Source organism: Lontra canadensis, unplaced genomic scaffold, assembly GCF_010015895.1.
Source record: "Lontra canadensis isolate GAN:19392208 unplaced genomic scaffold, GSC_riverotter_1.0 scaffold92, whole genome shotgun sequence".
In the NCBI taxonomy this organism is placed as follows: Eukaryota; Metazoa; Chordata; class Mammalia; order Carnivora; family Mustelidae; genus Lontra; species Lontra canadensis.
Window position 1 is genome coordinate 1,217,734 of NW_022631086.1, and position 21,617 is coordinate 1,239,350.

A 21,617-nucleotide genomic window follows, 5' to 3' on the forward strand; every position below is an offset into this window, starting at 1 on the left:
CATGACCTGAGCTGAAGGCAGAGGCTTTAACCCACTGAGCCACCCAGGTGCCCCTAGATATGCTTATTTTTACTGCATTTGTATTTCCTACTTTTCTTACTCCTACTTATGATCTTTTCTTCCCACTCAAGAGTCCACTTTAACATCTCTAGATCACAAACTCCTTTAACTTTTGTTTGTCTGGGAAACTCTATCTCTCCTTCTATTCTGAATGATAGCCGTTGCTGGATGGAGTATTCTTGGATGCAGGTTTTTGTCTTTCAGAACTTTGAATATATCATGTCCCTTCCTTGAGGCATGCAAAGTTTCTGCTGAAAAATCAGCTAATAGCTTTATGGAGTTTCCCTTATATGTAACTGTTTTCTTTTCTCTTGCTGCTTTTAAAATTCTCTCTTATCCCTACACTTTGCCATTTTAATTATTATGTGTCTTGGTGTGGCCCTCTTTTAGTTAATTTTGTTGGGGGTTCTCCGTGCCTCCTAGATCTGGATTTCTGATTCCTTCCCTAGATTTTGAAAGTTTTCAGCTATTATTTCTCAAGTAAATTTTTTGCCCCCTTTTCTCTCTCTTCTCCTTGTTAAATCCCTATAATTTGAATGTTACTACACTTGATGACATCACTGATTTCTGTTTCCATTTATTATTAAATGAAAACTAAGCCTGTTTTCATTTATTATTATTATTTTGTCTCTCTCCTGTTCAGCTTGATTGCTTTTCATTACTCTGTCCTCTGGGTCACTGATTCATTCTTCTACTTCCTCTAGTCTACTATTTATTCCATCTACTTATTTTTAAATTTAGATATTGAGTTCTTCATCTCTGATTAGTTCTTTTTTAATAGTTTTTTTTTTTTAAATCTCTTTGTTAAGGGTCTCTCTGAGGTCTTCCACTTTTTTTTAAATCATTTTTTAAATTTATTTTCAGCATAACAGTATTCATTGTTTTTGTACCACACCCAGTGCTCCATGCAGTCCGTGCCCTCTCTAATACCCACCACCTGGTTCCCCCAACCTCCCACCCCCCCACCTCTTCAAACCCTTCAGATTGTTTTTCAGAGTCCATAGTCTCTCATTGTTCGCCTCCCCTTCCAATTTCCCCCAACTCCCTTCTCCTAACTCCCCATGTCCTCCATGCTATTTGTTATGCTCCACAAATAAGTGAAACCGTATGATAATTGACTCTCTCTGCTTGACTTATTTCACTCAGCATAATCTCTTCCAGTCCCGTCCATGTTGCTACAAAAGTTGGGTATTCATCCTTTCTGATAGAGGCATAATACTCCATAGTGTATATGGACTACATCTTCCTTATCCATTCGTCCGTTGAAGGGCATCTTGGTTCTTTCCACAGTTTGGCGACCGTGGCCATTGCTGCTATAGACATTGGGGTACAGATGGCCCTTCTTTTCACTACATCTGTATCTTTGGGGTAAATACCCAGTAGTGCAATTGCAGGGTCATAGGGAAGTTCTATTTTTAATTTCTTGAGGAATCTCCACACTGTTCTCCAAAGAGGCTGCACCAACTTGCATTCCCACCAACAGTGTAAGAGGGTTCCCCTTTCTCCACATCCCCTCCAACACATGTTATTTCCTGTCTTGCTAATTTTGGCCATTCTAACTGGTGTAAGACGATATCTCAATGTGGTTTTAATTTGAATCTCCCTGATGGCTAGTGATGATGAACATTTTTTCATGTGTCTGATAGCCATTTGTATGTCTTCATTGGAGAAGTGTCTGTTCATATCTTCTGCCAATTTTTTGATATGATTATCTGTTTTGTGTGTGTTGAGTTTGAGGAGTTCTTTATAGATCCTGGATATCAATCTTTTGTCTGTACTGTCATTTGCAAATATCTTCTCCCATTCCGTGGGTTGCCCCTTTGTTTTCTTGACTGTTTCCTTTGCTGTGCAGAAGCTTTTGATTTTGATGAAGTCCCAAAGGTTTATTTTGGCTTTTGTTTCCTTTGCCTTTGGAGACATATCTTGAAAGAAGTTGCTGTGGCTGATATCGAAGAGATTACTGCCTATGTTCTCCTCTAGGATTCTGATGGATTCCTGTTTCACGTTGAGGTCTTTTATCCATTTTGAGTTTATCTTTGTGTACGGTGTAAGAGAATGGTCGAGTTTCATTCTTCTACATATAGCTGCCCAGTTTTCCCAGCACCATTTATTGAAGAGACTGTCTTTTTTCCACTGTATATTTTTTCCTGTTTTGTCAAAGATTAACTGACCATAGAGTTGAGGGTCCATATCTGGGCTCTCTACTCTGTTCCATGGTCTATGTGTCTGTTTTTATGCCAGTACCATGCTGTCTTGGTGATCACAGCTCAATCATCAGAAGTTATTATCAACAGTTATATTCCAATAAGCTAAGCAACCTAGATGAAATGGATGCATTCCTGGAAAACTGTAAACTCCCAAAATTGAACCAGGAAGAAATCGACAACCTAAATAGACCGATATCTAGTAACGAGATTGAAGCAGTGATCAAAAACCTCCCAAAAAACAAGAGCCCGGGACCTGACAGATTCCCTGGGGAATTCTACCAAACTTTCAAAGAAGAAATAACACCTATTCTCCTGAAGCTGTTTCAAAAAATTGAAGCAGAAGGAAAACTTCCAGACTCTTTCTATGAAGCCAGCATTACCCTGATCCCCAAACCATGCAAAGACCCTACCAAAAAGGAGAATTTCAGACCAATATTACTGATGAATATGGATGCTAAGATTCTCAACAAGATCCTAGCCAACAGGATCCAACAGCACATTAAAAAGATTATCCACCATGACCAGGTGGGATTTATTCCTGGGCTACAAGGATGGTTCAACATTCGCAAATCAATCAATGTGATAGAATAAATCAATAAGAAAAGAGAGAAGAACCACATGGTGCTCTCAATTGATGCAGAAAAAGCATTTGACAAAATCCAGCATCCGTTCCTGATTAAAATGCTTTAAAGTATAGGGATAGAGGGAACATTCCTGAACTTCATCAAATCTATCTATGAAAAACCCACAGCAAATATCATCCTCAATGGGAAAAAGCTTGCAGCCTTCCCGTTGAGATCAGGAACATGGCAAGGATGCCCACTCTCACCACTCTTGTTCAACATAGTATTAGAAGTCCTAGCAACAGCAATCAGACAACAAAGAGAAATAAAAGGTATCCAAATTGGCAATGAAGAAGTCAAACTCTCTCTCTTCACAGATGACATGATTCTTTATATGGAAAACCCAAAAGACTCCACCCCAAACTACTAGAACTCATACAGCAATTCAGTAACATGGCAGGATACAAAGTCAATGTACAGAAATCAGTGGCTTTCTTATACACTAACAGTGAAAATACAGAGAGGGAAATTAGAGAATCGATTCCATTTACTATAGCACCAAGAACCATAAGGTACCTGGGAATAAACCTAACCAAAGAGGTAAAGGATCTGTACTCGAGGAACTACAGAACACTCATGAAAGAAATTGAAGAAGACACAAAAAGATGGAAGACCATTCCATGCTCTTGGATCGGAAGAATAAACATTATTAAAATGTCTATACTGCCTAGAGCCATCTATACTTTTAATGCTATCCCGATCAAAATTCCACTGGTATTCTTCAAAGAGCTGAAGCAAATAATCCAAAAATTTGTATGGAACCAGAAGAGACCGCGAATCGCTGAGGTCTTCCACTTTTTCCTCAAGTCCAGTGACCATCTTTATGACCATTACTTTAAATTCTCTATCAGGCATATCACTTACCTCTGTTTCATTTAGGTCTCTTGCTGTGATTTTTGTCCTGTTCTTTCATTTGGAACGTATTCCTTTGTCTCCTCATTTTGTCTAACTCTGTGTCTGTTTCACTGTGTTAGAAAAGTCAGCTATGCCTTCTGCTAGTGAAAATAGCCGTCTTATAAAAAAGATGTCCTGTAAAGCCCTGTGCTTCAGGGTTCCCTGTTCACCAGCACTGGCACTTCAGGGGTGTCTCCTGTGTGTGTCTATGCACACTGATGTTGTGGCGGAACCCCATTTGCCATTAGGCAGGTAATCTTCAATGGCACCCTTTGCCTGTTACGGACAGTGTTTGTTCCTGTGGTGTTAGTGGGACAGCCTAAGGCCACCTTGGGCTTAAGTTGAGTCAGACCAGGTGTTTAGCAGAGATAGAGTAGCACCGAACCTCAGGAGAGTGTGGGGGGTGGGGTGTGCAGTGCCAGCAAGGTCTGCATCACTGGGAGGTGACCTGCAGTGGGATTGGATCTGCAAAAGAGTGCGGTGGCTGGATGTGTGGTGTTAGCAAGGCATACACTGGCCTGGCTCCACAGGAACAAGTGTGGGCAGGGCACACTGTTAGCAGGTTATGTAGTGAATGTTGGCTCACGGTTGATTCCCACAGGTATTCATGTGTTTATGGTGAGGAGGAGTAGAGGGAAATGAAGCTGCCAGCTCTTGTGTTCCCGGAGAAATCTCCTAATGATCCCTGCCCCACTAACCCGTGCTCTGAGATTAGTAAACAGATCTTTGTTCCATATACCTCAGGTGTTTTTCAAAATCTGCTTCTATGCTATGTCTCCATGGGGTTATTTGTTGCACTGTCTCTTTAAGTGCAGGGACTCAGTTTCCTCTTGTGTTCCTGGCTCTCCTGCAAGCCTGCTATTTTTAAAGTTCCAAGTTTTAAGCCCCACTGATGGCAAGAAATCGTAGAATTTAGTCCCTCTACTTTTCAAAGCCAAATGTTATGAGGATTCATCTTCTTTGTGCAGGCTCCCTCTTGTGAGAGTCTGTTTCTCTCCCCTCTCTATATCTGTGGAGTTCCCCCTGCCTTCTGGGGACAGTTCTGCAGGTCTGTTTCCTCCTGACTTTGTCTCTGCCCTTTCTACCTTCTTCTATGAGGCCTCTTCTCTACATTTAACTGTGGAGAATCTGTTTGGCCAGTCCCTGTGTCATTTTCTGAGTTATTTACACTGACACAGCTGTTACCTAGTTGTATCTAAGGGACGAGGTGAGCTTAGGGTCCTCCTACTCTTTCATCCTCCTTAGAACGGTTTTTAAATGAGTAAGAGTGACATCTAAGAGCCAAGGAATTGGAAAATAATATGAAAATAATAGATCAGCTTTTCCACAAAACTTGTATAGCAATGTCTCTTCTAAAACTTTTCCCGCAACTGCAAGGATTTATTTCCTGGGTTCCGCATACATCACACTATGCCCCGAAGGCACTAGTGATCCCCAGAAACCAAATCCACATATACAAAGAAACGAAAGCAGGAGGACCAGGAAAGTCCCTCAAATTAGGGATAAGAACAGATGAGTGGTCAAAAATTGATTAGAGCACTGATTATGTTGGAGAAATACAATTTGCAAGACTTAATTTATGCTGTAAACTAGGGAAGAAACTGTATTTGGTGGGAAGAAGTTGGAGAGTAGGGGAGAAGGTCTGAGAAGTGATTGCTGACTGGGACAGCCCTGGAAGCTTGAAGAAGAGGGGGAGGGAGGAGAAAGAGAGAGATAGACAGACACTGAGACTACAGGAAACACTCCATACTGAGAGACCCTTGGTCACACACTTGTGCACTGCAGTGTGGAATAATGCTGGAACAAAGAGAAGATTGTTTATAGCATAGGGAGATAGGAATGGATTAGGAGATTTTGTGTGTCACAGGCAGACAGTGATTTTCTTCTCATTTTTTTGTCGATGGGGGTAATAAGACAACTAAATATCATAGTAGCAAGACTGGCCCAAGACATTGTCCCCAGGTCAGACAATTGGGCACATTGTGTACTAAATTATGAATAAATTTATGTCTCAGCGATGCCATTGAGCTTTGAAACCATTCTCTATTCTGAGCAGACTATGAGCCACCCTGTGAGTCAATTTCTGTCATTATCATAATAATATCAGTAGCAGAATCAAATAATATGTAGTTGGCTTTCTAAAATTAATATAAAATTGCTTCATAGCCTAGCTGAGAGATACCTAATAACTTAGATTATCCTCAGATGAGGACAAATGGATAAATTTTTAATCTTGCCAATTTTGAATAGGGTAAAATTATTTTTTTTGAGAAGTGAAGATTATTTAATACTTGTAGAAAAAGTTGAGGAATTTTCAAAAAAGTTTGCTAACTACACAAAGGCTTTCCTAAGAGAAAAACTCCCCTGAAATGTCTGCTGTCACATGTGTTGAGTTTTCTTTGCTGTCTGGGGTTGCTTCTTTGTGCTCGTGTTCCTCATAAAGACAGTTCATTGTGGGTTTGTGATTTTTGTCTATCCTTGCCCTTGTTCTATTTTTTTTTGTGAATTAAAGGGGAGACATTTATTCTGATTAAGAAAGTAATACAGGGAGAGGAGGAGTCAAGATGGCGGAGAAGTAGCAGCTGAGACGACTTCAGGTTGCGGGAGATCAGCTAGATAGCTTATCTAAAGATTGCAAACACCTACAAATCCAACGGGAGATCGAAGAGAAGAAGAACAGCAATTCTAGAAACAGAAAATCAACCACTTTCTGAAAGGTAGGACTGGCGGAGAAGTGAATCCAAAGCGACGGGAAGATAAACGGCGGGGGGAGGGGCCGGCTCCCGGCAAGCGGCAGAACAACGGACACAAAATCAGGACTTTTAAAAGTCTGTTCCGCTGAGGGACATCGCTCCAGAGGCTTAACCGGGGTGAAGCCCACGCGGGGTCTGCGTGGCCTCAGGTCCCGCAGGGTCACAGAAGGATCGGGGTGTCTGAGTATCGCAGAGCTCGCAGGTATTAGAACGGGGAAGCCGGCTACAGAGACGGAGCCGAGGAGTGACTCTCAGCTCGGGCTTACCTTGAACCGGTCGCAGGCTCGGTTAGCTCGGAGCGCGGCCGGAGGCCAGGGTGACGGTTGTAATTGGGCGCTGTTCTCTGAGGGCGCACTGAGGAGTGGGGCCCCAGACTCTCGGCTCCTCCGGGCCGGAGACTGGGAGGCCGCCATCTTCATTCCCGTCCTCCGGACTCTACGGAAAGCGCTCAGGGAACAAAAGCTCCCGAAAGCAAACCCGAGCGGATTACTCAGCCCGGCCCCGGGTAAGGGCGGTGCAACTCCGCCTGGGGCAAAGACGCTTGAGAATCACTACAACAGGCCCCTCCCCCAGAAGATCAACAAGAAACCCAGCCAGGACCAAGTTCACTTACGAGGAGTGCAGTTTCAATACCAAGGAGAGCAGCGGAATTCCAGAGGAGGAGAAAGCAAAGCACAGAACTCATGGCTTTCTCCCCATGATTCTTTAGCCTTGCAGTTAATTTAATTTTTTTTCTTTTTCAACTTTTTTTCTCTTCTGCTAATTTTTTTAACTTTTCCCCTTTTCTTTTTTAACGTTTTTTAACTAGTTTATCTAATATATATATATATTTTTTCCTTTTTATATTTTTTCATTATTGGTTTTCTTTTTTTATTTCTTTTTTCTTTTTTCTTTCTGAACCTCTTTTTATCCCCTCCCCCCCCACCCACGATTTGGGATCTCTTCTGATTTGGCTGAAGCATATTTTCTTGGGGTTGTTGCCACCCTTTTAGTATTTTACTTGTTCCTTCATATACTCTTATCTGGACAAAATGACAAGGCGGAAAAATTCACCACAAAAAAAAAGAACAAGAGGCAGTACCAAAGGCTAGGGACCTAATCAATACAGACATTGTTAATATGTCAGATCTAGAGTTCAGAATGACGATTCTCAAGGTTCTAGCTGGGCTCGAAAAAGGCATGGAAGATATTAGAGAAACCCTCTCGGGAGATATAAAAGTCCTTTCTGGAGAAATAAAAGAACTAAAATCTAATCAAGTTGAAATAAAAAAAGCTATTAATGAGGTGCAATCAAAAATGGAGGCTCTCACTGCTAGGATAAATGAGGCAGAAGAAAGAATTAGCGATATAGAAGACCAAATGACAGAGAATAAAGAAGCTGAGCAAAGGAGGGACAAACAGCTACTGGACCACGAGGGCAGAATTCGAGAGATAAGTGACACCATAAGACGAAACAACATTAGAATAGTTGGGATTCCAGAAGAAGAAGAAAGAGAGAGGGGAGCAGAAGGTATATTGGAGAGAATTATTGGAGAGAATTTCCCCAATATGGCAAAGGGAAAAAGCATCAAAATCCAGGAGGTTCAGAGAACCCCCCTCAAAATCAATAAGAATAGGTCCACACCCCGTCACCTAATAGTAAAATTTACAAGTCTTAGTGACAAAGAGAAAATCCTGAAAGCAGCCTGGGAGAAGAAGTCTGTAACATACAATGGTAAAAATATTAGATTGGCAGCAGACTTATCCACAGAGACCTGGCAGGCCAGAAAGAGCTGGCATGATATATTCAGAGCACTAAACGAGAAAAACATGCAGCCAAGAATACTATATCCAGCTAGGCTATCATTGAAAATAGAAGGAGAGATTAAAAGCTTCCAGGACAAACAAAAACTGAAAGAATTTGCAAACACCAAGCCAGCTCTACAGGAAATATTGAAAGGGGTCCTCTAAGCAAAGAGAGAGCCTAAAAGTAGTAGATCAGAAAGGAACAGAAACAATATACAATAGCAGTCACCTTACAGGCAATACAATGGCACTAAATTCATATCTCTCAATAGTTACCCTGAATGTTAATGGGCTAAATGCCCCAATCAAAAGACACAGGGTATCAGAATGGATAAAAAAACAAAACCCATCTATATGTTGCCTACAAGAAACTCATTTTAAACCCGAAGACACTTTCAGATTTAAAGTGAGGGGGTGGAAAAGAATTTACCATGCTAATGGACATCAGAAGAAAGCAGGAGTGGCAATCCTTATATCAGATCAATTAGATTTTAAGCCAAAGACTCTAATAAGAGATGAGGAAGGACACTATATCATACTCAAAGGATCTGTCCAACAAGAAGATCTAACAATTGTAAATATCTATGCCTCTAACGTGGGAGCAGCCAACTATATAAACCAATTAATAACAAAATCAAAGAAACACATCAACAATCATACAATAATAGTAGGGGATTTTAACACACCCCTCACTGAAATGGACAGATCATCCAAGCAAAAGATCAATAACGAAATAAAGGCCTTGAATGACACACTGGACCAGATGGATATCACAGATATATTCAGAACATTTCACCCCAAAGCAACAGAATACACATTCTTCTCTAGTGCACATGGAACATTCTCCAGAATAGATCACATCCTCGGTCCTAAATCAGGTCTCAACCGGTATCAAAAGATTGGGATCATTCCCTGCATATTTTCAGACCACAATGCGCTGAAGCTAGAACTCAATCACAAGAGGAAATTTGGAAAGAACCCAAATACATGGAGACTAAACAGCATCCTTCTAAAGAATGAATGGGTCAATCAGAAAATTAAAGAAGAATTGAAAAAATTCATGGAAACAAATGATAATGAAAAAACAATGGTTCAAAATCTGTGGGACACAACAAAGGCAGTCCTGAGAGGAAAATATATAGCGGTACAAGCCTTTCTCAAGAAACAAGAAAGGTCTCAGGTACACAACCTAACCCTACACCTAAAGGAGCTGGAGAAAGAACAAGAAAGAAACCCTAAACCCAGCAGGAGAAGAGAAATCATAAAGATCAGAGCAGAAATCAATGAAATAGAAACCAAAAAAACAATAGAACAAATCAACGAAACTAGGAGCTGGTTCTTTGAAAGAATTAATAAGATTGATAACCCCCTGGCCAGACTTATCAAAAAGAAAAGAGAAAGGACCCAAATAAAATCATGAATGAAAGAGGAGAGATCACAACTAACACCAAAGAAATACAGACAATCATAAGAACATATTATGAGCAACTCTATGCCAACAAATTTGACAATCTGGAAGAAATGGATGCATTCCTAGAGACATATAAACTACCACAACTGAACCAGGAAGAAACAGAAAGCCTGAACAGACCCATAACCAGTAAGGAGATTGAAACAGTCATCAAAAATCTCCAAACAAACAAAAGCCCAGGGCCAGATGGCTTCCCAGGGGCATTCTACCAAACATTTAAAGAAGAACTAATTCCTAGTCTCCTGAAACTGTTCCAAAAAATAGAAATGGAAGGAAAACTTCCAAACTCATTTTATGAGGCCAGCATCACCTTGATCCCGAAACCAGACAAGGATCCCATCAAAAAAGAGAACAACAGACCAATATCCTTGATGAACACAGATGCAAAAATTCTCACCAAAATACTAGCCAATAGGATTCAACAGTACATTAAAAGGATTATTCACCACGACCAAGTGGGATTTATTCCAGGGCTGCAAGGTTGGTTCAACATCCGCAAATCAATCAATGTGATAGAACACATTAATAAAAGAAAGAACAGGAACCATATGATACTCTCCATAGATGCTGAAAAAGCATTTGACAAAGTACAGCATCCCTTCCTGATCAAAACTCTTCAAAGTGTAGGGATAGAGGGCACATACCTCAATATTATCAAAGCCATCTATGTAAAACCCATCGCAAATATCATTCTCAATGGAGAAAAACTGAAAGCTTTTCCGCTAAGGTCAGGAACACGGCAGGGATGTCCGTTATCACCACTGCTATTCAACATAGTACTAGAAGTCCTAGCCTCAGCAATCAGACAGCAAAAAGAAATTAAAGGCATCCAAATCAGCAAAGAAGAAGTTAAACTATCACTCTTCGCAGATGATATGATACTCTATGTGGAAAACCCAAAAGACTCCACTCCAAAACTGCTAGAACTTGTACAGGAATTCAGTAAAGTGTCAGGATATAAAATCAATGCACAGAAATCAGTCGCATTTCTCTACACCAACAACAAGACAGAAGAAAGAGAAATTAAGGAGTCCATCCCATTTACAATTGCACCCAAAACTATAAGATACCTAGGAATAAACCTAACCAAAGAGACTAAGAATCTATACACAGAAAACTATAAAGTACTCATGAAAGAAATTGAGGAAGACACAAAGAAATGGAAAAAAGTTCCATGTTCCTGGATTGGAAGAATAAATATTGTGAAAATGTCTATGCTACGTAAAGCAATTTACACATTTAATGCAATTCCTATCAAAGTACCATCCATTTTTTTCAAAGAAATGGAACAAATAATCCTAAAATTTATATGGAACCAGAAAAGACCGTGAATAGCCAAAGGAATATTGGAAAAGAAAGCCAAAGTTGGTGGCATCACATTTCCGGACTTCAAGCTCTATTACAAAGCTGTCATCATCAAGACAGCATGGTACTGGCACAAAAACAGACACATAGATCAATGGAACGAATGGAGAGCCCAGAAATAGACCCTCAACTCTATGGTCAACTAATCTTAGACAAAGCAGGAAAGAATGTCCAATGGAAAAAAGACAGCCTCTTCAATAAATGGTGTTGGGAAAATTGGATAGCCACATGTAGAAAAATGAAATTGGATCATTTCCTTACACCACACACGAAAATAGACTCAAAATGGATGAAGGACCTCAATGTGAGAAAGGAATCCATCAACATCCTTGAGGAGAACACAGGCAGCAACCTCTTCGACCTCAGCCACAGCAATATCTTCCTAGGAACATCGCCAAAGGCAAGGGAAGCAAGGGCAAAAATGAACTATTGGGATTTTATCAAGATCAAAAGCTTTTGCACAGCAAAGGAAACAGTTAACAAAACCAAAAGACAACTGACAGAATGGGAGAAGATATTTGCAAACGACATATCAGAGAAAGGGCTAGTGTCCAGAATCTATAAAGAACTTAGCAAACTCAACACCCAAAGAACAAATAATCCAATCAAGAAATGGGCAGAAGACATGAACAGACATTTCTGCAAAGAAGACATCCAGATGGCCAACAGACACATGAAAAAGTGCTCCATATCACTCGGCATCAGGGAAATACAAATCAAAACCACAATGAGATATCACCTCACACCAGTCAGAATGGCTAAAATTAACAAGTCCGGAAATGACAGATGCTGGCGAGGATGCGGAGAAAGGGGAACCCTCCTACACTGTTGGTGGGAATGCAAGCTGGTGCAACCACTCTGGAAAACAGCATGGAGGTTCCTCAAAATGTTGAAAATAGAACTACCCTATGACCCAGCAATTGCACTACTGGGTATTTACCCTAAAGATACAAACGTCGTGATCCGAAGGGGCACGTGCACCCGAATGTTTATAGCAGCAATGTCTACAATAGCCAAACTATGGAAAGAACCTAGATGTCCATCAACAGACGAATGGATAAAGAAGAAGTGGTATATATACACAATGGAATACTATGCAGCCATCAAAAGAAATGAAATCTTGCTATTTGCGACGACGTGGATGGAACTAGAGGGTATCATGCTTAGCGAAATAAGTCAATCGGAGAAAGACAACTATCATATGATCTCCCTGATATGAGGGAGAGGAGATGCAACATGGGGGGTTAAGGGGGTAGGAGAAGAGTAAATGAAGCAAGATGGGATTGGCAGGGAGATAAACCATAAGTGACTCTTAATCTCACAAAACAAACTGAGGGTTGCTGGGGGGAGGGGGGATGGGAGAGGGAGGGTGGGGTTATGGACATTGGGGAGGGTATGTGCTATGGTGAGTGCTGTGAAGTGTGTAAACCTGGCGATTCACAGACCTGTACCCCTGGGGGAAAAATATATTATATGTTTATAAAAAATAAAATTAATAAAAAAAATAAAAAAAAAGAGAAAGTAATACATGGTCATTGTAAAGGTTTTGGAAAATATAGAAATATAGAAGAAAGAGGAAAATAAAATCTAGTTCTATAACTAAAAGATAACTACAGTTAACATTTTCTTTCCAATATTTTCCTTTTCTTTAAATTATATATATTTTTTTAAAAGATTTTATTTAGTTATTTATTTGACAGACAGAGATCACAAGTAGGAAGAGAGGCAGGCAGAGAGAGAGAGAGGAGGAAGCAGGCTCCCCGCTGAGCAGAGAGCCTGATGTGGGGCTCGATCCCAGAACCCTGGGATCATGACCTGAGCCGAAGGCAGAGGCTTTAACCCACTGAGCCACCCAGGCGCCCCTCTTTAAATTATATTTAATTATACAAATAATGCATAGATACATCCTTCTTGAAAAAACGGAACCATTGCCTTCTCCCTACACCCAGCTCCAATTCTAGTGTCACCCCCAGAGGTAAGTACTGTTATTGAGGTGATGTGTATGCTCTCAGACCTTTTTCTTTTTTTTTTTTTCTCTTTACATATGTTTATGGAAAATAAATAGTACATTAACCCCTTTTTATGTTTTATGACAAGGAATGTCAAACCATGAGTCTACACTTTATTTTTGTTCAGTGATGTATCGTGGAGATATTATTATGTTCAAACATACGATCTAGCTCACCCTGTGTGTTGCACAGTATTCCATAGTATGCAAATGCCTTGTTTTAGTAATTGCCCTGTCAGTGGAAATTTGTACGGTTTTAGCCCTCCTCCCTTCCCTCTTTTGTTATTACAAACCATAGTATAATGAAAATCCTTAACATATTTTTATGCACATGTGTGAGTGTTTTTCATGGTGAGATAATTGGAGAGTAGAGCTGCTCAGTTGGATAATGTTTATATTTAATATATAAAATACATAGATTTTATTTTTTTAACTCCTGTTCATTTATTTATTTGAGAGAGCATGCATGTATGTGCATGAGGGGTGGGAAGTGCCAAGGGAGAGGGAGAGAGAGAATCTCAAGCGGGCTCCCCTCTCAGTGTGGAGCCCAACACGGGGCTTGATCCCATGACCCTGAGATCACCACCTGAACTGAATTGAGGAGTCGGACACTGAACCAACTGAGCCATCCAGATGCCTCAATACATTGATTTTAATACAGTGAAACTGGTAGAGCATCCAAAGGGTTTAACTATTTCATATTCCTGGCAGCTACTTATGAAGGTAACCCTTTCTTTATATTTTGCTAACACTTGTTATTATCAAATCTATTTTTTTCAAATTGATGTACCAAAAGTGGTGTGTCTTTGTTTTAATTCTTATTCACCTGATTATTAGGGAGGTTGGAGGATCTTTTTATGTATCTTTTTATGTATTTCTCTTAATGAGAATTCTTTATTTATATGTATCCTCATTTTATTGATTTTCTTATTAATTTGTAAGTATTCAAAATATTCTAGGTTTCAACTCTGTGATCATTGGGGAGTCTGCTTGAGATTCTCTCTCTCTGTTCCGCCAATGATAAATAAATATTTAAAAAAAAATTCTGTGGGGATCCTGGTGGCTCAGTGGGTTAAAGCCTCTGCCTTCGGCTCAGGTCATGATCCCAGGGTCCTGGGATCCAGCCCCGCATCAGGCTCTCTGCTCAGCGGGGAGCCTGCTTCCTCCTCTCTCTCTGCCTGCTTCTCTGCCTACTTGTGATCTCCGTCTGTCAAATAAATAAATAAAATCTTTAAAAAAAAAGTTCCTTAAAAATATTAAAAAGTAAAAAAAATATTCTATGTTTTAATTCTTTGATACATATAAAATAATTTCTTTCAGTCTGTTATTTAGGGATCTATATCTATAAATTTTTGTATTTGACTGGGATGAAACTGCATGTGTAGTTTTATATTTTTTCTCTTTTCACTAAAATTATGTTACATTTTCCCCTGTCATTAAAGAGTCTCCAACAACATGATTTTTAATGACTGAGTGTAATTTTATTGTGTGACTGTAACATTTTATTTTTCTTTTTTCTTCAAGTTAACATTCTTCTGTTCTTGAGCTCTAATTCAATTTTGCTGTTGAAAATTTTTGGAAAATTTTGCGAATGATTGCCTTTCTGAATATCTTTGTCTTTAATCTTTTGGTGTATTTCCCTTTCTTCAGATAAGATTATGAGAAGGAAACTCATTCAGGCAAAGAGTATTAACTTACATTTCATTGATATATATTATGAAATATTTTTCTGGAAATTTTATACCAGCTTATCATTCTAGGAGTAGTGTGTCAGCATGTGTTTCTCACAGAACTGTCTCTCTCTCTCTGTGTGTCTTATTTTTTAGGACTATCTTTTAATACACTTGATTATTAAGTGTATTTCAAATGTCAATTTTAGAGGCACCTGGGTGGCTCAGTGGGTTAAAGCCTCTGCCTTCGGCTCAGGTCATGATCTCAGGGTCCTGGGATTGAGCCCCGTGTTGGGCCCTCTGCTCAGTAGGGAACCTGCTTTCTCCTCTCTCGCTGCCTGCCTCTCTGCCTACTTGTGATCTCTGTCTCTCTCTAATAAATAAATAAAATCTTAAAAAAATGCCAATTTTAAAGACCAGAAATAATATCTCACTGGTAGTATAATTTGTATTTAATTGATGACCACTGAAGAAGGATACTTCTCTCTCTTTTTTTTTTTTTAAAGATTTTATTTATTTATTTGACAGAGAGAAAGAGATCACAAGTAGGCAGAGAGTCAGGCAGAGAGAGGGGGGAAGCAGGCTGCCCCCTGAGCAGAGAGCCCAACATGGGGCTCGATCCCAGGACCCTGAGATCATGACCTGAGCCAAAGGCAGAGGCTTAACCCACTGAGCCACCCAGGTGCCCCGAATACTTTTCTTTTTTAGGCATTTAGAGTTCTTCTGATAATTGTGAGTTCTTTTATGTAATTTTTCTCTGCGGTATTTATTAGTTTGAGGGGGTTTTTTGCATATTATGGCTTTGACTCTTCGTATTACTTTTGTGGATATTTTTCCAGTTTGCTCTTTACTTTAAATTCTGCTTACATATATTTAACGTATAGAAGTTTCAAAATTTTTTGTCATATGTGAGCTTTTTCTTGATGTTCTTTCATTGCTTATGCTTAGAAAATCCTTTTCAAGATAAGATACATATAAATAGTACTTTTATTATTGTATTTTTAATATTCAGTGCTTCAAGTTTATCTTAAATTTATTTTGGCTTATAATGTGTAGTACAACTCTAAAATTTCTTTCTTTTTCTTTAATAATTAGCTTCATTATTTATTGACCAATATTTTTTCTCCACTTTTTCCATACACTAGATTTTTCTGAGCACTAGAGACTAAAGACTGTTCTTGGGGTTTCTGTTGGTCTTTCTGTTGATTTCCTATTGAGTATCACATTGTTATAACTAGATTTTATTTTTTTTTCAAAATGAAAATGTTTGAAAGGACATTTTTTTCTAATGCCTGTAAGTGACTGAAGGGCCATTTAGTTAAAAAAATCTATCTATGTAGGTACTTCTAGTTTAAAAGTGGTGACATACAGATAACATTTCTCCCTTCTATTCCTGGAAATTAGTCACAAGCAACAAAGACCTTGAGAAACAATGCCACTGTTGGCCCATCCAGGAGGTGGCCGAAATCTTGCAAGACAAAGTAGCTGGCAAGCCTTTCCCAAGCAGCAAAGGCCAAGGGAGGTGTGTGTGGGAGGGTGGGAAGGGCTGGGAAAGCTTCTTTTGCAAAGATGAGGAGGCAAGCTCAGAGGAGTAGAGCCAGCATCTCTCATTTGCAAGAAGGCTGGAGATGTGTGGCCTGGGAAGGGGAGCTTCTCTGCACCCCCCTGGCTTCCAAAAAGTAGACGAGGGAGAGCCAAGTAGAAATCACGCTATGAGCCAGATTTGTAGGATGCTATGGAACAGGGGACTCGTGGAAAGTCTGCATTGTGATAAGCCCTCCATGGGCTGGAACGAAAAAGAGGTCAAAGGAAGTTGTACACAAATCCTGTGTCTTCGCTGAAACGTGAATGGCTTTACCATCCCGTCCCTTTGTGCGCACTAACCTCTTCCACAGTGGGCCCAGCAAGCACTCGCCTTCTAATGAGCAGTCCAAAAGGAAACAGCATGGGAAAGCTTGTGACCAAGCATTCATCGTGAAGAAAACAATTGAGTAAAGCCAACATGCGCCTGAAGCGTGTTCAGAAAGCAGTGATACAGGACTTCAAGGAAGATACAGCAAGGTGAGGAGAGGAGATGAAATGTGACCTGGGTGGGGCTCGGGAAAGAAAAGACAAAAAAAAAAAAAAAGTGAAGCTATTGCAGAAATCATACTAAGACAAAGAGGGACACAGGCAGGAAGGTGAGCACAGAGAAGAAATTGGGAGAATAAGAGAGATGGAATGGAAATAAAGAATTAAAAAGTAACGGAAAAGAAATGAATGAAATGGAATACATAGAGAAGAGATTAAGCAGGTGCATTATTAGAATCCCCTGAAAAGAAGACAAGCCAGAGTAAGAGAGGAAGAAAGGGGAGAGGTAGCATAAGCATTTCTGTTTCTTCCATCTAACAGTTTTGTTGGTACACTGCAAGGATTTGGAATGAGAATATAAAGATCAAAAACTAGAAGTTGTAAGGGAGGGGACGAGAGGAGCAAGGAAGGGAATTTAGGCTATTGTAGTGAATCAGCAGATGTTATCTAAATGGTATTACTTACAGTTTTAAACGAATAACTAGAACAAAAATACAAACCTTCCCCATCATCCGACCAAACAAAGCAAAGCAAACAGATGTGTGGTGAAAGATTTTGGAAAAGCGATTAAAACAAGAAGCATAACATAAAATAATGCAGCAGACCTAAGACCAAATATATCTGTCCCACGAACAGGTGGAAACGTCACGGAGACATCCAGGATGGGAAGAAGAATTTTAGGACCAATTGCAAGTTCAAACCCAGCTATATTAGGGGACATGAAAAACAAAGTGATCCAGGGAGGTCGAAGATCAAAATACGGAACAGAGGTTTAGGTCGTCAGGTCCAAACAAAAAGAAATCAGGGATCGCGGTCTCAGTATGAGCAAAGACTGGATTCAGAGCAGAAAGGAAGACGTGAGCGTGTTATGATGCTCCTCAGTACAGCTCACCACGAAGATAAGTTCTGAATCTTTGCACCAAGTCAGACAGCACCAGCACTCCTAAAGCAAGAAAACCAGCGATACCAGGTGGCAGAGATTTTCAGTAGTGACAGGAGGTTAAACTCACCCCTCAGTTCATGACACAGTAAAGGACAGAAATGAGACTGGGCTAGAAGAGCCCAGTTCAAGTAACGAGCAAGGTAGGACTGACTGCTAGATGTTGGGCTCCAAGCCCCGAAGGCAGAGAAAACACCTTTTCAAGTGCCCATAAAACTAAGTGTTTACGAAAACCTCAATAAATTTCCTGAAGTAGAAATAACATAGACAAGGAGGATGGGGAAAATAGGTGATGGCTGGTAGAGCAAAGGGACCGCCCAGTCTGAAGAGATCCAATTCTGAGAGGACGCCGGCCCACCACCGTGGAGTCGGCCTGTGAGCGTCAGCCCTGACTGCAGACGGCGCTCTGAGCCTGGTGTCATGGAGTAGAAATCCAGGACAAACCCAGACAGTAAAGAGCCATAACAACAACACAGCTCTTAGCTCAGGTGAAAGAATTCCAAAGCAAACTGGCGATATCTAGGAGATGGGATGAACACTTCATTAGAATCTGTCGGGTGGCTAGAGGGCCGAGACGAAGAGCTTAGTCATAAAGGAAGACGTTCATGTATTCCTTCGGCTTCTGGATTGCCTTTCCTTGTCCCTGTAACCCTTTCCTGCTACTGCCATTTGTTTCTTCTCTGTCAGGCTACCTCGGAGGGTCTTGAGGGAGTGGGTTTCTGTGGTACACTCCGGAGCCCTCTCAGCCTGGGGGTGTCTCTAGCACTCAGGCGGGGTTCTCTCTCTATAATTTTTTTCTCTTTCTATATATTTGTAGAAAGAGATTTGTGATATGGAATAATGGAGGCTGAGAAACCCAAGACCTGCAACCAGTAAGCTGGAGACCCAGGAGGGCTGATAGTGTAAGTTCAGGCTGAGTCTGAGTCCAAAGGCAGGGGAAGACGTTGACGTCACAGCTCGAAGACAGCCTGACAGAAAGAGCACATTCTTCCTTCCTCAGCCTTTTGGGTTCTACTCAGGCCTTCAGTGGCTTGGAGGAGACCCACTGACCCTGGGGAGGGCAATCTGCTTTACTCCGTCTACCAATTCAAACGCTAACCTCCCAGGAGCACTCTCACAGACACACCCAGAATAGTGTTCATCCAGGTATCTGGACGCCCTGTGGCCCAGTCAAGTTGACACATAAAATTAGTCATCACAGCTACTAAGAGACTTCCTGAACATGAAAAAAAAAAAAGTGATTTTCGTTGGAAGCCTTGCTATTTAAAAGATGTCTGTTCTTAAGTTTATCTCTAAAATTATCATGGTCCCAAAGAAAATACCAACAGGATTTTTGGGAGTTGGATAGAATATGTTTCATATGGCAGAATGCACAGGTTAGAATAGCCGGGAATATTCTGAAAAAGAAGCCCTACCTGGCACTACCACATGTGAATGAGCTCAGAGCTGCCCTTCAAGCCACTGTTCTTTTTTTCTTTCTAATAATTTAAAAAAAATTTTAATAAACATATAATGTATTATTAGCCCCAGGGGTACAGGTCTGTGAATCGCCAGGTTTACACACTTCACAGCACTCAGCGTAGCACATACCCTCCCCCATGTCCATACCCTACCCCCCTGCCCCGGCAACCCTCAGTTTGTTTTGTGACATTAAGAGTCTCTTACCAAGCCACTGTGCTTAAGTTGCTCTTGTCCCTCAGCCTCGCTGCCTTTGCTCAGATCTTTGCCTACGCGACATGTTCCTGCCACAGGACCCTTGCTCAGACTTTTGACTGTTGGGATGATATGATGTGTGTTGCACCTGCTTCATTACCTCTTGCCTATTTACTACCTACTCGGTCATCACTTCTTTGGGGGAAATCTTTCCTTCTCACGTCTCTGATTGTAAGTCACACTTTCCTTTGTTTGCTTCTTTTTTTCTTTCTTACACGCATTTCAGTTTGTAATTATGTAATCATTAGTGTGGTTGTGTGATAAATGCTCTTTTCCTTAGTAGGGTGTAAGCTCAGTGCCTGGCCTTTAGTAAGTTTTCAGTAAATATTTCTTGATGAATCATCTCTAGTCTGTTGGACTTCGAAGGGTGATGTAGACCCAGCAACTGTCATCTAAACTCAGTGATCTAATGTAGGCCATGTCCCAGCATCCGTGGTCATGAGATCTTACTGTGTTGTTGCATTTGAAGATGTTAATGATTTCTGGTAGTGTTCTGCTCTAGAACATAACCTCCTAAAATGAAGGGCCCTATCTGACCTGTCTTGTGTGGCTTTTAATATTATGTCCAATGGATAATACTTTTCCATAAGAAGGAGATATAACATGATAGAATGATTGCATCATTCCCCGAAAAGGGATGCTAGTCATTGGAAGAAATAATCATAGCTATTGAAGAACTTATTTTCCTAATGAATTTTATAAAATGATGTGCCATCCAGGGGCGACTGGGAGGCTCAGTTGGTTAAGTGTCAGTCTCTTGACTGCCGCCGAGGTCATGATCTCAGGGTTGTGAGATTGAGCTCCGAGTCAGGCTCTATGTGCAGTGTGGAGCCTACTTGAGAGTCTCTTCCCACCTCTCCCTCTGCCCCTCCCCCGGCTTACACTCTCTGTCTCTTTCAAATAAATATATACATAAAATATTTATTTATTTTTTATTTTTTTAAGACTTTATTTATTTATTTGACAGATCACAAGTAGGCAGAGAGGCAGGCTGGGTGGGGGAGTGGGGTGGGAGAGCAGGTTCCCCGCTGAGCAGACAGCCGATGCGGGGCTCGATCCCAGGATCCTGAGATCATGACCTGAGCCGAAGGCAGAGGCTTAACCCACTGAGCCACCCAGGCGCCCCTACGTAAAATCTTTAAAGACGTAAAATAAAATGATGTGTCCTGCACACTCTACTTCATACCTCTCATAAGTGGCCACAGTCCTTATGTGGCCTGTTTTGGGAAATCTTGCTGTGGTGGTTAGGGGTGAGAAAGTCACTTCTGAGTATAAAGTGAGGCTGACCAGGATGTGGTTCTCTCATTAGATGTCATTCAGCCTTTTATGCTTTCTCCCCAGGAGTACACACCTACCATCTTCTTGGATATGTTGTGACTGGCAAACACGGGCTGTTACTAGGTGCACTGAAGGTTTTGTTTGGCATTTCGTGTGTCGAAACACACTAGTCATGACAACGCTTGTTGTAAAGTGAAGGTCTTTGAGAGGATTTTTGCATTCTCGAGTATTTCCAAACAGTAGTCTTTGGCAGTTCAGGAGCTGGGCAGCCATCAATCAGTTTTACTCGTGTGTCCCCTGAGGCCTCGTAGATAATTTCAGGAAAACCTGCTTTGTGTGACCTCTCTCATATTCCTTCAAAAATGAATGGCTTTTCTGTGTGTCTTTCGCAAAGACCACAGGCCTGGGAGACTTGACAGAAGTAGGCATAGGTATCTGTCCAAGGTCAGGAGTAATTCTTGAAAGAAGCAGGCCTTATGGTCTAAGTAACAGAACCAGAGTTCATCGACTCTGACCCACAGGCCAAACCCATCAAATCTGCTCTGCAGATGTGTTTATTTGGCTCCTATGGTGTTTCTTTTTTAAACATTGAAGGTAGTTGCCAAGTTGCAAAAACTGGGAATTTTTACTTCAGAAAGTCTGGATATAGGACTTGTCTTGAAAAATTGGAAAAATTTGGTTCAGCTCGGATCCACATTTCTGCGTTGGCAGCCGTCCGTGGAGCTGAGGGCTGTTGCCTGGTGGGTGGGACAAGGTCTCCTCAGGCCTTGCCTCACGATC

The 21,617-nt window shown here is 40.8% G+C and overlaps 1 protein-coding gene across 1 annotated transcript in view; it reads left to right on the forward strand.

Annotated features, from left to right (window-relative positions):
• The window catches only part of CCDC170 (coiled-coil domain containing 170), an 80,613-nt gene that overhangs the window by 5,852 nt on the left and 53,144 nt on the right, over window positions 1-21,617 (forward strand). The gene's annotated exons all lie outside the window — the stretch shown is intronic.